Source organism: Sebastes umbrosus, chromosome 19 (assembly GCF_015220745.1).
Source record: "Sebastes umbrosus isolate fSebUmb1 chromosome 19, fSebUmb1.pri, whole genome shotgun sequence".
Lineage (NCBI taxonomy): Eukaryota > Metazoa > Chordata > Actinopteri > Perciformes > Sebastidae > Sebastes > Sebastes umbrosus.
This window is the reverse complement of record NC_051287.1, coordinates 14,981,034-14,997,139: the sequence shown is the minus strand read 5'-3', so window position 1 is coordinate 14,997,139 and position 16,106 is coordinate 14,981,034.

Sequence of the window (16,106 nt, the reverse complement as noted above, 5' to 3'; positions counted from 1 at the left end):
ATAAAGACATCATTCTCATTTCATCAAGTTTTTTTGACCTGGTCAGGGGTCACCCAAATCTCCGTTCTCGCTCCATGCAGCTTCAATGTCAAACTCCCGCCTGTTTCTGGCTGCGTCTCTTCCACATAACCCTACCTGTGGGTGTGGGTTATTTACAGGACAGGACAAATTATTTTCGGAGTTGATGGGCTACGGCATGGGCAAAATGCTAACTTTCAGGATTTGAGAAGGATCTGTACCAGTCAATACCTCCAAAGGTTAATGTGGTTGTTCTGGCTCTATGTGTCATTTACACCCATACTTTTCGATTTCTATGCTGTTTACTGTACAGTGAATGTTTTATATACCACCTGATCAAAAAGTGTGTTTTCTTTTAGCTTTATTCAACAAATCTAAAACACCAGCACACACTATAGCCTCAAACTTTATGCATATCCAACGTGTTTTAATTGTTAGCATAATAAAAGAGTTTCATAGGGTTCTTGCCTCTCACTACAGTGAAAATGAATTTATGTTTTCATCTTATGGACTAACTATGCCAAAGATATGAGTTTCTAGATTACAGAGAATGAATTTCAAATAAAGATCTTTATCTGAGTGAAATGCAGATGTAGCAATTAAATAACTTTTCTTTTTTTTTTTGTTCCGTCCAAGGCTCTGCTGGCAAAAGAATGGAGGTTTTCATGGTCGCTCTTATTTCTATGTTTAGATTCGGGTTTATGGAAGAAACATGAAGTGAATATCATGAGACACACACACACAGTGGGAGAGTTATGGAGAGGAGGTGGTTCATTTACAAACAGATGCTACTCCATAATGACTGCGGCGGTCCTTGGCGGTCACGTGTGGGTGTGTGTGTCCAGCCTGTGGTTAGGCTACATACTGGAGTCGCCTGTCAATGATTGCTAGGTTAAGAAAACCATGGACCACACAGGATCAGATGGTGTGTGTGTTTGTGCCAATGCTTTGCTGTGTATACGGCACATTTATGTGTGCGCGCACTATATTAAAAAAATGTTATATGACAACTGCATCGATTTAAACACTCAAAATAAAAACTTCACATCCATTATCTTCACTGACTGCTGTTGACATGTTGGAAGAAAAAAAAAAAAAAACTAAAACTTGGCAAGTATTTTTCTCTACAAGACCTTTAAAAGAATCAGTGACACAGGCTGTTTTTTTCTCCGGTGTTTCAGCAGGTGTCAAGCAGACACTCTGTTATCAGCTCATTATTTCTGCTGAGCTTTGAAGAAAGAGAGGTAGAATGAATATGAGAGGGGAGAGCGAGAAAAAGAGGCAATTTTGTTTTCGCAAGCTATTTTCCCAGCTAATGAATTCTGACCTTTTGAATGTTTACTTGTCCCTTATTCCGAGACGAGCCAGGTTTTGAAACTGAAACAGTACCTTGTGTAAAGTTTTAAATAAGTTGTGTTTTTTGGGGTTCTTACTGAAAACGTATCATTAGCCAGAAGAGGGGTATTTTTCTGCATTTATGTCTCTTTTCAGTCTCCTGCTTTTATCTATCTCTTCTCAATCTATCCTCTTCATCTTTTCATTAGCTCTCTCAACTTGTTTTTTTCTCTCTTTGTCTGAGCCTGGCTAACAGATGGGAGAAATTGTGATTTATCTATCTGGCAGTGGTTTAAAGGAAGAACTCTAAAACACACATGCTGCACATACTGTTACACAAACCAGACTTACATTTATTTTAGCGCTGGCTAATCACCTCACCCAGAGAAATAATTTCCTCTTAATGACCTTGGCTCGCTCGGTATCAGTAGCACTTCGCCTTAATTTACTGTTTTAATACTCACTTAATGCCCTTAGCTCACCTTGATGTTAACCTGCAATTATGTGTTTCTCTTTTTTCTTTCAGCAATGAAAACATTACATAAGAGCTGCAATTAACTGTATAACTACTTTTTTTTCTAAACAGCTTTGGTCTATGTTTAGTGCAGGTTCAACCCTTAATGAGACGAATGCTACTTTTAGCTTTTTTTCTAATTATGAGTTCTGCTCTCAGGTGAAAAAAAAATTAGACTAAAGCTGTGTTTCCACCAAACACGTTCGGTATAGTACCCCTATTAACCCATATAACCCGTACCGTACATGTACCTACACCCTAGATCTGTTTTGCATTTCCATCGTACTCTTATATGTAGGCGGGGTTGTTACCGGATGGTGATAGCCACAGCCACCAAGCAATCAGCGTGACATCATATCTAACGCAACACAGTCAATAAATACATAATGGAGTACATTGAATGTTTTGTGTTCATTCTTCTCGGTATATATGTGGCTGTTTATTACAACAAAGAGACAAAGACGGGGATGTACGAGAAGGTCTGATGCGCTACTTGAACAGTGAATACTTTTTGTTACCTTTGTAATGCCTTGCAATTTTTCTGAACACAAATACATTGTTTCTATTGTTTACACTGACTGTCTCTTCATATAAACATATTTTATAGAATTAAAACTCACAGTATAACAAAAAGTACTTTATTTAAAACAAAAACAGCAAATTGTACTATACATACAGTATGACAATCTTATAGAATATGATGCATTGCTGTAGAATAAACTATCCAATAGTATACAAAAGAGTTAATATTAGCACAACCTTAAACATCTACAGAAGGAAAATGCAACATACACATTAATGCAGCAGTAATATTCATCCAGAAACAAACACTGACTTACATACTTTTACTTGAGTACGGTTTTAAATGCAGGACTTTTACTTGTAGGCCTAGTGGAGTATTGTTACATTGCGCAGCAGTCTGTGGCCATACCGTACCATCTAAATCTTTTCCTATTTACACCACTCCTTGATCGTCCTAGTCGCTCCTGAGCTTTTTACTTTTCGTCCTGCATTCTATGCGCTGAGAAACGAGCTGAAAAACCTTTTCGTTCCTTCCCGTTCCAGCCTGCTCTCGCTGTATCTCCTCTTCACTGATGATGCAGAGGAACGTCCTCGTTGATTGTCCACGGATCGGTGTTGCGTGTCGACATTTCAGAACAAAAAAAGAGCCACCTGAACAGGCTGGAGTGTAGTCTCCATAGCAATTGATGGGGTATTTAAAAGTGCATTAAGTCGCACAAGAGTGACGATTCTGTTGACCAATCAATGGTCTGAAGTGTTTCTAGCTCGGCCTTTATAGTCCAGTGTGCTAGGTTCCTCGACAGAGGGGCACGAAACAACTGGACAGAAAGGAGTGGAACTAAATTGGTACCGTCCACAGCTTTTGCTAAAAAATAACCGTCCAAATGTGTAACAACCTGAACTGAACTGGCCTGCTTGGTGGAAATGTGCCATAAGAAGGCAGCTGATTTACTGTTAAGCTCAATAGATGGAAGTGGTCCAATCTTAATGAAATTAATGTCTTCTGAATATGAGAATATGAATGAGGAGGTGGACACTGTTCTGGATCTTTTAACCTCACTGCCACACGGATTGACAGACCACAAAGCTTTTAAACTGCCCACTCAAGTAAACACAGCATCCATACCAACCAAATGCACATGGATATACTTACTTACATAAGCTAGGTTGGCATAAAACCCAACAACAAACTGAATTTAAAGTCAGATGTAGGTGTAAGATGCTTTTCCCAGGGCTTTGAAAAACCTGCAGATTCAAGGCCTAGCTTCTGGGTCTCTTGGTAGTCTGTTTGAACCTCTTCAACACTGTCTTGTGTACAATCGATGCCTGTATCAAATGACTTTTATCAGCGTTATTCACTCATAAACATCTGTTTGTGTGTGATGTTTCTAGCAATGTTTATTATACAAGTTGGTAAAAAAAAAAAAATGTTTTAATTGAATTTTAAGCGTGTTTGTTAATATTTGCCCAAGGACTACAGATGAAAATTACACTTCTTGGCTAACTCTGGCTCATTCACAGTTTTACTGTTGATCAATGGGTATATTCCCTGACAAATAATTAACAGAAAAAGTCTCACAGAGGCTTGGCAGTTATAAGCATGGATACAAAGAGGATTGGAATTGGGGGCATTATTTTCTCATTGGTGATACATGCTTTCCAGCGTTTGACTTGTGCTTCAGTGTAATTTCCATTGACTGATGACTTAAGCAAAGCTGACATGTCCTAAAGTGGGCACGCGTTTTTGGACCACACATACGACAATTCAACGGGAGAGCTGTCATGGCCCGCAAGCAGGCCGGAGAAGCTTCTCTGGCGTCCTTGGCGGGCCCGAGCCCTCGCGGACATACAGCAGGTGCAGGGGGTTGATGGTACATGTGTCCTGCTGAGATTGTGAAGAGCATCTGAATGGGCCCTGCTCCTCCCTGGGGTGAATTTGAGCTTGCAGGTTATTCTGACTGAGGCGTCCCCCTCGACTTTACAGATGGACGGGCTTGTGTCCTGTGCCAAAGTGCCAGAACATGTTCAGAGCCTTGCGGTCCACGAGGTGAAGGATGATGCACCAGCTCTAAAAGGTAGTACTGCCATACAGCACATGGCCTCCTTTACCCAGCAGTGTTACATAAGGTTATCACAATAGGTATTTAAAAGATTACAAAGACAGAATGCCAGAGTCAGTAAACAAAAGTCCATGTCAGAGGACCTGTATACTATTCTTATTTACCATCACATTACCATGTGTTTATTTTTTACTAGCATTGGGCATCATGCAGCAACATTCTTTAAAATGTCTCTTGTATTTTCTCTTAATTTTCTTATAAAAAAAAATAAAAGTAAAGTCAACTCCAGATGCACCAAACGTTGTTACCTAGGTGTGCTGAATGATGAATCACACTTGATCATAAATTGGGGGCATCAAAGAGCAGTATGTAAGCCAAGCAATACCATCCAAGGGTTTTTATAATCTTAATAGGGACCAATAGTATTTCTTTAGCACACAAATTGAATAATCCAATCATTATAATGACTCTAAAACATACAACATCTGCGAAAACAATGTGTTTTTCTTATATCAGTAAGAGTGCTCTCGACCACTCGTAAAAGAAGAAAACATTGGTGAATACCAGAAATCAATGAGTTCTAAAAAAATAAGAACAAATGGTGAATATGAATAAAAATAAGAGGAAATTTTGTTCATATATCACATCCTGCATGAGGCCCAATGTTTTATTCTGCTGCTAACTTTCTTTGACAGTCATGTTTCACCTGCTCACGTATCAGGAATGGACCTGAAACCCACAATGACTCCATGTAAACAGTGTACGACACACTCGCTGAGCCGTAAAAATCATCAGGCAGCTAATAAATGAGCACTTGATAGCTAATTAGCACTAGCTCAGACTAGCAGTGGCTGACAAAGGAAAGGCAATGGACATCACTCATTAGGCATAACTTAATTGGGAGAATGTCATCCAAATCAAACTGGCAAACATATTCTGCACTAAAAGGCTTGGACGGCTTTTTAATCTGATCTGCTCACGTGAACATTAGTCAGTCAATCTGCTGAAATTACACAGCGTGCATATTAATACCTGTGTTTTGGGTATGGTTTGCAAGAGAATGCAAGAAATATTGGTAACAATGGTACAAGATGCATTTCTACGATGCGATAAAACTGTGTCTGCAAGGATCACATGGGAAAGTATTGAAGACCAATATTTCCCACAATATTTGCGCATGCTGTGCAGCTTCGGTTCACCATAAAATATGCCGTGGTGTGAAACTGGCACTACCAGATCATGCTGAGGACAACTTAGTCTCACTTCGCCAACTCAAAGCCCCACCATCTGCCATGTTCTGTCACATTAATATTAGAGCCCATTAACGTTTGTTCCTTTTGTTCTGTCCTATGAGTGTTTGCTTTCTTTCCCCATTCACCACGAGGCTGTGGTTTATCCTCGAACGTATATATTTCAGACCATCAAATCATCTTTCTTCTTCTAAAGCCACTGTGATCTCAAAGCTCAGTTTGTTGACCAGGGTGGCGCCAGGAAAAAGCACGCAGGCTGTGTACACCAAGCAGGAAGCAGGTGTGTACCAAGTTTAAAAAAAGGAAACCTCTCTATTTGATGCAAGATCAAGCACAAGCCAGTCAGACAGTCAGTCTGCCAGACAGGCATGGGGGTGTCAATGGAAGAAAAACAAAGAGAAAAGGAGCTGCTGTTGCAGCTTTTCCCTAAAAGCTCGTTAATCCCAATTTAGCTGTCACAGGGATGAGGTAGGTGTGTGGTTGTGTGTGTATACATGTGTGTGTGTTCGTGTGTGAAGGAGGGTTAGAATAAAGCAGAGAATAGCGTCTTCTTGCAGTCTTACATGCTCGCTTCGTAAGCTGTCAAATCAACCAGCCAATTAGCCTGATGGCTCATTTCCTCGATCTACCAGCAATGCTGTGTGTTTGCTGTGGTTGGGGTGAATAAGGCTTTAAAATTGTTCATTTTTAATTGAATGGAACAGTGGTTCGAGATGTTAAATCTCAGAGTGCATGATTGTTAATTAATGTCAAGTGGATAGACACATTTCACCAAGTCATTTGTACCAAGCCTGGCCAGATATTGTCTCTTTAGCCCCTTTCCTGCTGGACAAAAAAAAACACTAACACCCACTAACATCTGGCTTTTGTCTGTAAATTACAATCAGCATTAATTTCTGGGACAAATTACTCTGTGATGGAGACATGCCACCCAGGTGGACAGACTAATTTCCGCCCCTTTCCCGACGCTTTCTTTGCCATCTCAACTATCCCTTTTAGAACTGAAAAGTTATAAACCTGCTCACTAACAGTAGTCTCGTTTGGAGAAATTGTCAGGGCAGCAGAACAAGCCATAAACACAACATTTACATATCATCACCTTATGAAGTTGTCGAACATGTTAGCAAACAGTTGTCTTTTTACATATGGATCAACATTAGCATTCATGTTTCTGGCCACCTGATGAATTAAGTTGAAAATGCACTCTTCTTTTAGCTCTGTTTGGGTCTCCACCTTAGACAAAAACCAAATTCGAACTATTATAGCTGCTAATTTCTTTATGTTCTCTAGCTAGTCACTAACTTCTGTTTTTACATTGAATTTATCTGAGCTTTCCTTTTTTGTTGGGATTGGTGAGAGTAATTCATCAAAACAGTATTGTTATGGGCCATAAAACCAAAACAATGAGCTGAAAGATGCTAAAACACTTTAAAAAAACTCCTCCGTAAAAAAAATTGATAGGTGCTTCTTCAATGTCAGCATTACATAACAGAAATCTGAAAACCAGTTATATGTGAAACGTCAATTAAGGTGAGTATTAAATCCTGAGCAGAAGACAGTTGAGCTGCCTGTCAGTTAAACGATGGCAGTAGACTGTTAATGTTCTCACATTGCTCAGGCTGAGGTATCGATCAAGATGTAATGTCTTCTGAATGCTTAGACCAATTACCCTCCCTCCACCATGCATTCTGTGAGAGTGTGCATATGCTTTATGTGTGTCTGTCTGAGTAAGTGAGAAAGAAAGAGAGAGAGAGAGAGAGTAGTTTGACTCGGCTTCCTCCTCTCAGTTCTTAATTAGTGCTGAATGTAAAGTGACTCAAACATTGTGAAGCATGCACACATGCGCACACCTGCAAAGGTTTAATCCTGGAGGGCTGCCAGGAGCAGGAGAAACGACCTCTTCTACTCTCATCACCCGTGTCAGGCACACACACACATACATTCATCCAGTCTTTCTCCAGTATATTCCAAGACCTATCTCATTATTACATTTTTTTAAGAAAGTGTACTTATTTTAAAAGGCTTTTCCACACTCGCCTTTCGTCACTTAAAGGGAAACTAGAACAAAAGTTCAGTTGAGAATTTAAACTGTGCTGACTCCGTATGGATAAGGATTACTGCATGTGAGGTGCTGGAGAGGACAGTCTACATAACGAGTCAAAGAAACCACAAATTACACTTTCTTCATCTTGTTATGCTCCTCACAGTCACAAGACTCTCAGAAGTTCAACATCAACTCCCACCATTGTCAGCTATACTTGTACAACCCGCTCTGCTATGAATAACTTCCATATGCCGCTATTCTGCATTAATGATTTACATTCGGTTGCAGTGCTCAGTGTCAGAGCAGGAACGAGTGTGATGTTTTCACGGGTGGGAGAAATGTAAGGCTTTTAGATGACATTTTATTCATTTGATTTAACCATGATAACAATGTTTTCATAGTCCCAAGTCGAGCCTTCACCGCCCCTCCTAGTATTTAGACATGGGTGTTGGATCAATGATGTGACAAGTGAGAAATGTTTGCGGTAAACTGTCCAAGGCCCTGGAGAGATGTAGGGTAGCAGCAAACCGCACCCCAGAAACAGCAATGTCTACCCTAACATCATTTGTCAAGCCAGGCAGTACGCTCCAAGTACCTGCACACGAGAAGAACACCATACTCAGATTAGTCTAAGGATTGCTCCAGTGCAGCATTGAGTCATGATTTCAGGCCGTTTCAGGCGCGCCCAAAAAATCTTGAACAGCAAATTGAAGAAAAATAGTCATTTCTAAATGGTCTAACTCTAACTAGCACTTCTTTTCTAACATGTACAGTACAATGTGTTCAGAAACAAATCTCTGATTTTACTTTACCCGGATTTTAATGTTAACTCTGACTGATATTCATTCCATTCAACAACTGTAAAGGTTAATTAAATATGACAAGGTCTGATTTGTGAGAAAATATAAACTGTTTTGTGTCCCAACCAATAACTATTTTATGTATTTTGAGATTTTAAAAACAAGAAAAATCAACACAAAAAACAGCAGGTAACCGACTTCCATTTCAATCAAATGTCTTTTATTGTTCATAATTTTAGCACGTAAAATGCACTTCACAATGGGGCTTCTTCAGTCCCACACGTGTCTGCGGGAGGCCGTCATTCTATTGATTTTTCATTCCGTTTTTTGCTTCTGTCTTGTGTGGCTTCACACCTAATGTTTGACTTTATTTAAATCCTTTTCAAATTCAATTGACTTTTTTCTCCATCCCACTTACCCTTGCTCAATTCTGCCTTTCAGTATATACTGTATGCCTTCTTTATCGCGGTGCAAATTTGGATTCAGTCACGTCCCAAAAGCTGAATGCTTAGTGGTTCAGCTAATAATTCCATCACTCATTAAATATTAACAGAATGAAACGAGTGTCCCGAGCTGTAGAAAGTGATAAAGGACCGGAGTAGAGAAGCTCTAGGGGTGTCTAATGAAAATTTAATATTTCTGTAATAGTGTTTTGAGTGATATTTTCATTATTCCATAATGACACTGGAAAGTCTCAGTGGTTGGTAATTAGCCCCCTACCCATATAATAATTCTGTCTTTGCTTTTTTTTCTGTTTCTCTGTCTCTTTCTTTTATCAAATGTCATAATTTAGCACATCCTTCTTACTTTGGGAAATTAAAACCCCTTTGAGCGATTATTTGACTCCACTCTACTCTGCTACAGCATTTGTGGTTTTTGGCAAGCAGCATGCCGTATGCGCTCACAAGCAGCCAGCTGCCAGTGTTCCCTGATCTGACTACCTGGATATAAAGAGTCCCCGAAACAGAGAAGCACACAGTCCTCGAAGCAGGCGCTGCCAGAGGTTCGCTGAGTCATGTCAAGGTGAGCCTGCCACAAAATGAAAATGTCAATGTGTTGTTTGAGCTCATTACTTCAGTTTACCAGTTTTGAACTGCAATACAAGATTTTCTGCTGAGAAAGATATTAAATATTGCATGTTTGATATTTTGCACCACATAATTAACAACCACTTCACTCTTATTTAAGAAATTACACCGTAATGTTACTATAAATGGAGGATGCAACCTGTTAATTTTAAAATATGGTATGAAAGAGGGAGTCATTATGTATTTATTCTTTGCAACCCAAATCATCAAATCATCAGAGCTACTAAATAGAATCACTTATTTTTATCTGTTTCAGATAAAACTCAAGCGTCAATGGTAATGAACTGTCATTTGTCTAATGATCATAGCCACCTCACCTCAAGATCAGGGTCAGATACATACATGTAATGCAAAACAAATGACGCAGGAAAAACAGTTCACAGTTTGACCACAACGTAGTCAATCAACCTGATCTCATTAGAAGGTGTATAAATAGCACAACATTACAAAGACTTTCTGGACCGTTTTACATCAAACCTGGTTGACACCTGTGGGATATCTACCAACTACTAGAGGAAATCCCCTCCTTGCTCAAAAGGACCAACCACCAGGTGAGCAGACTACCCACTGAACAACAACCTGATTGAGTTGAAGCTCTGCAGGCTGTATATCCGGTCCTGGCTCACCCCACCTCTCAACCGACCACTTCACACCTCACCTCCAGCCATCTGCCCGCCCCCGCCGTCGAGATCTGTCAGAGGTATGCCTGATATACAGAGAGATTTAACTACCGGAAAGGCCTCGTCTCTCCTGCCTCTCTCCAATGCACATATCCTCAGTCGGTTACATAAGCAGGTTACTGTTAGCTTTCAGCAGTAACCTGATTTGTAAAATGTCACGGCAACAACAACTCCACTTTCTGTCATTGGGATAAGGGATTAGAGAAACCAGATTAGCACGGTTCAATTTCTGCTGGAGTAACCTGGAGTTTCTAACCGGGGTTTTTTCATGCGTGCACATGTGCATGAAAAAGACGTCAAATAGAGAAAGTATCAGTGTTTTTCATCAGTATGATAATACTTGATGTAAGTACACAATGGCCAAAATATGGCCAGGATAAGAAAGACATCAGATTTATAACCTGCTGTATTTATACGCAGATTTTATCAACATTTCCTGTATAACCTCATGCCTCCAAGTACCCTGCTATCTTACATCCATGTAGAGATGTTGAATATGTCACTACACATGTTCACTGTCCTGTCCCTGTCTGCTATAAAATAAGAAAGAATTCAGAGACAAGCCCCATCACCCTGACATCTCTAATCTCTGAAAAAGTCATGTTGGCCCATCTCAAAACCCCTCAGCTGGACCCCTCGTGGTGCGCCAACCGCGCTAACAGCCAGTGGATGATGCAGCCAGCAGGAGACTGCACTTCACCCTCCAGCATGTACAGTATTTTGAGGATTTTAGTTTGTGGAGCTCTGACACTCCACCGAGCTCTCTCAGCCAATAGTACCAGCATCTCTCCGGTGGTGGATCTCCGCTTCCTGACAGACAGAAAACACCGTGCGATGCCACAAGAGCACCTCTCTTACTCACCGACTCTCAGCACAGATGTAAGGGTGGTTCAGCTTAAAATAACTGAAGAGATGTTCAAGTGGAGCAACAGTATGTGTGTGTACTTGAGTGTGTTTGGGGGGTAGATTGGAGTGGTGGTGCAATGTGTCATGCAGATTTCCCTCCTGTAAGACTAAAATAGTTCATGTACATTGAGTTGCCACGTTATTGGGTGCCGTCCAATCTAATGCAATCCAATACAACAGCTCTGCCATGAAAGCTCATAATGTAGTAGACACACATGTACATGGATATGCCTTTCTTAACATTTTGATAATACCTTATTGTGCTGAATTATGTAAATCACGTAAATTTCAAAGCATGTAATTGAGAAAGCATGCAACAAAACACACATGAGGAAAGAAAAAGAAAAAAAACTCTATCTCTGATTCGCGATTTGAGGTGAGATGCTGCCGGCATAATTCTGTATTCTCGAACTGTGATTAAAGACAGATGCTTTTCTAATTGCTCAAACATGCACTAACGACGCTGATGTTATTTGCAGCTCCGTGAACCGCTGCTTGTAATTATCGAAAACGCAACCTCTTCCTCGTCCTTCACGGAGAAATCGATGAATGCAGTGTGGCATATTGGAGAGGGAATGCTAAAGCTGTGTAGAGTGCAGGGCGGGTGGCGGTGAACGGTGGTGGCTGGGTCATTGACGTGGATTGATTGATGGTTCAGTTTGGCAATATTTATGATGTAATTAGCACACATGCATTTACTCAATGAGATATAAGATGGAAAGTGGAAGGGGAAACGAGTTTCAAGAATAGCCATAATGGCATGCATTTTCATTCTCATAGTGTCGATACAGAGAGTGAGATCCATCTTTATTGCTGCAATGACCTTGCTCATATTGTCCACTTGTTTTCCTGTTGATAAGATTATACTGACCTGCCAGATGGTTTGTTACACAGAACCATCTGAGGGAAAGGGCAGGCACTTTGAAAAAAAAAAAAGAAAACACTTGGCAGGTGATTGGATGAACCATCTGTCAATCCAACTCGGTCTCACGGGAAGTTGAATAAATACCACGACATAACACAGACATTCTGCGTGTCATGGGTACGTACTTTAGCCCTTTTTACATGTCATTTGAAACATCTGTAGTTAGGTTTAGGAAAGAAAATCACTTAATTAGGGTCAGGGAAAATGTCACGTTGGGCTTAAAATTGTTCAGTAAACTAAGTAAAACACACACGGAAACAACATACAAAAAAACTACAGAAAACACGTCACAAACATCAATAAAAAACGTGACAAACGTAACTTACAGAATAAAAAAACGGTCAACAACGGTCTCGAACACAGGTCTCCTAGTTAAAAGTCCGGTGTTTGTTGGACCCACCCACCATAAGTGGTCTTTCTTGCTTATTATACAATGTCACCAACTCTTACCGTAGCATTTATACGCTGATGCATTTACATTACAGTCAGTACAGGATACATGGCGAAATGAAATCACAATGGCATTATCGTGACATTTTATTTGTCATTTTGTGCAAAGGGGTTGGTCAATCAAACTCTTGCCAAATCCAGCCGGGAGATGAGCGAATACATCTTATCCATCGAGAAAAGCCTTCAATGCTGTTCTTTGCTATTCTTTAAATCAAGAAATACTCTCCAGTTCTGATATAACAGATATTAACAAATATAACAGATAACAATATTGCATATCAAAGTATAAGGATGCTTTTCCCGTCATGATGCATTGTATCTTAGCTCCAGAACCTCCAACAAGCCCTCATTTGGTGAGTAGGGATCTTTATGTATTGGAGAAAATCCACTGAGAGAATTCCCCCAAAAAATATGTCTTTACATAATTTTCATGCACATTTATTCAGTGGAGCTGCCAAACAAAAAATGACTCCCTTGCCATCTTCTCTCTTTCCAGAAGTGGCCATCAAAAACTATGTTATCCAGCAATTACACTGCTAATATACTTAAAAAAATACTGCAGCATTTTCTCTCACAGAGACATCAGAAAAAAAGCCTGCACATTTTGATGTTAATCTTAAATGGCTATGATGCAGTTGGGGGCTCTTTCGGTTTTCTGATACAATATCTGTGACACCGTGATGCCACTTTGTGCACGCTATTAAATATTGCAATTTTCCAGCAAAAGACAGTAATGATAATAATAGCAATAGAAATAAAGAATAACACAATATTGGAAAAACAATTACATGAAGCCCAGTTTAAATAATTGCCTTGAAAAGCAATTTAGAAGACATTGTCTTTTGTCACCTAAAACCATGTGATTGACTTTAACATATTGTTCTTGTTCTTTAAACTTCGAGTGATAATGACCTCCACTATGTTTTGAACGAGACAGCAGCGGAGACAAAACAGCGTTCTGTAAAGAGAAAGCAATTGCAGGCCTATTTCAATGCCTATAATTGTTGGAAATCATTTGATGAGCTGACTTATTGCATGCTAAAAACAGGAAGGACATCATTTCAAGGGCTATTTGTGCCAAAAACAACTTTATAAAATGTTATGATCAGAATGCAAAAAGGAAAGGTGGGGGGATTCCTTAAAAAACTGAATGTGATCTAAGACAAAAAAAAATACACTGAAAAAATATAGAACTGATACGGTCAAATACCACAAAACATATTCAAAAGCTGATATATTGCTATAGGGTTTTAAGTGTGGTGAGCCATTCACAAGTTCTGTATGAATATTAACGGTTGGGAAGAATGTTCAAACTCACTTGTTGATGAAAATGTTGTATAAGAGGAAACACTTCCTATTATAGGTCCGCAAATTCCATGGTAAGTAGGTGATAATTAGCAAATAACGCTTTTGAAATTTCTTTGAAATTGCTGCCAAATCACCCCAATATTTACCTCAAAATTTAACAAGAACTACTAAATTATTTAATAATTATATTGTGCTATTTCCCAATAAGCAATAATAAATAACTGGTCATTTAATTAATAGTATTTGCATCATGTCTATCAATTCACTTCATATTACTTTCCTGGAAATGTATTAAAGAAACTATACCTGCTTTGGGAAAGAGCGGGATATAATTATTAAATAATATTGGGGTAATTTAAAAGAAATTTCAAATACATTACTTGCTAACTATCACCTACTTACCATGAAATTTGCAGCCCTGTAAAATAAAGTGTTACCGTATACGACATACTTAATATATCTGAGACACTAGGGTTAACATATTTTTTTTAGGAGACAGGGCTGCCACATAACATTCTGTAACTATTCCTCCATGATTATACCCAATAACAATATGTAGTTATGAAACGACAGGATTGTGAGTGTTTATGCTTCAGTGATTAGTGCCATCCATCCATCCATCACACAGTGTACTGGAAATACATCAGCCTAAGTAAGTGTGCGAGTGTAGGTGTGCATGTCTGCGCTAAATATGTGTGCATGTGCATGTTTTTGTGTGTCAACAGCTTGACCCTCAGTACATTAATGACGCCAATTAAAACAGCTTTAATTACTGCTGCCTCAATTATGCCTGCCTCAACAGGCCTGTCTGCTTGACCCCACGCAAAGCAACACATACAAGCAGGAAAGCAGATGTGCATGCATACAAATATACAAACGATGCAGACACACACATTAATGCACTCACATTTCACAAATAGACATGACACACGCACACAAACGCTGGTCTCCAGTCAATCTAATGAGCCTTTCAAAGCCTCATAAGGCCTGATGATGATCATGACACAGGTTGTGTGAGTTATTATGATACACAAAGCTTAGGTGTGTATGTGTGTGTCAGTGTTGATATTCCAGTCATGTAAAGCCTGAGAGGCAATGTTGCCAGTCGCTTCCTCCTTCTTAGCGCTACAGCAGTCAGCCAAACATGGTGCATGTATGCACAATCGCGTTGGTTCATTACTGTGGAAGTGAAAGCCTCTTCTCTGTTTCTACAGGGAAATCTCTCCGTTTGCATTTTGAACACTTTTTTGTGTAATAATGGAAAGTCATGTCAGATTTTCTTCCTTAGTATATCTACATCAAACAAGGTGTGATTACAGCCATCTTTGCTTCACTGAAGCCTTTGTTGTACCGCTGAGGTGGGCAAATAAAAGAACAGCTTTATCCTGAATCTTTCATCCTACGTTTATCTTCTCTCTGTGCCTTCTGAAAGGCTTTTGAAACAAAAAAAAAATATGTCATCACTCAGTCAACTCAGCTTTTAATCTTGACAAGGAGACAGAGTGCCACTCAAAATGATAACTCTTTAAATGAACTTTTACGTTTAAATGAACTTGAACGTTTTTTTTTCCACACCTGTAGTTGGGTTCATTTGGTCCGGACCAAGGGAAAAAAAATATGCATTGTTGCGTTTTAGTTCTGGTCATGACATCATAAGAAGTCATACAGACTGAGAGGTAACTCGTTGATTGGACAGTTTTGGCGATTGTCAGCCTGCATCATCAGGACCCACGTGGGGAAATCAAATTCCAGTGACTGACATTAGATAGAGACAGGATGGTACAAAAGCTCCTTTGAGTACTCCCAGATGACTGGTGCGAATGTCGGGAGCGCGCGGGAACACGCTTGAGACGCTTATACAGTAATGATTCAGGATATATTACTGTGGGATCACTGTCGCACACTTGTTAATAGACTTAATGAACTGACAAAGTACACGGAGCCGGATACAAGCGCAACAGTTTGCCACAGGATTTGACCTATTAATCAGGGAAAATACCTGCACTGACACGCAATCGTGTTAATTTGCATAAATATGTTTTATACATGGCGTTATAAGATCGCTTCCTAAACAGATCTCACAATCAACAGATGGATTTATAATTAGTTTGGCTTTTGAAATCACGCTAAAATCACATATCTGCTATCATAAAATCCTGCCTTTGAAAGACCCACCTTTTCAAGCGGTCTCGGTCGGGCAAATGGA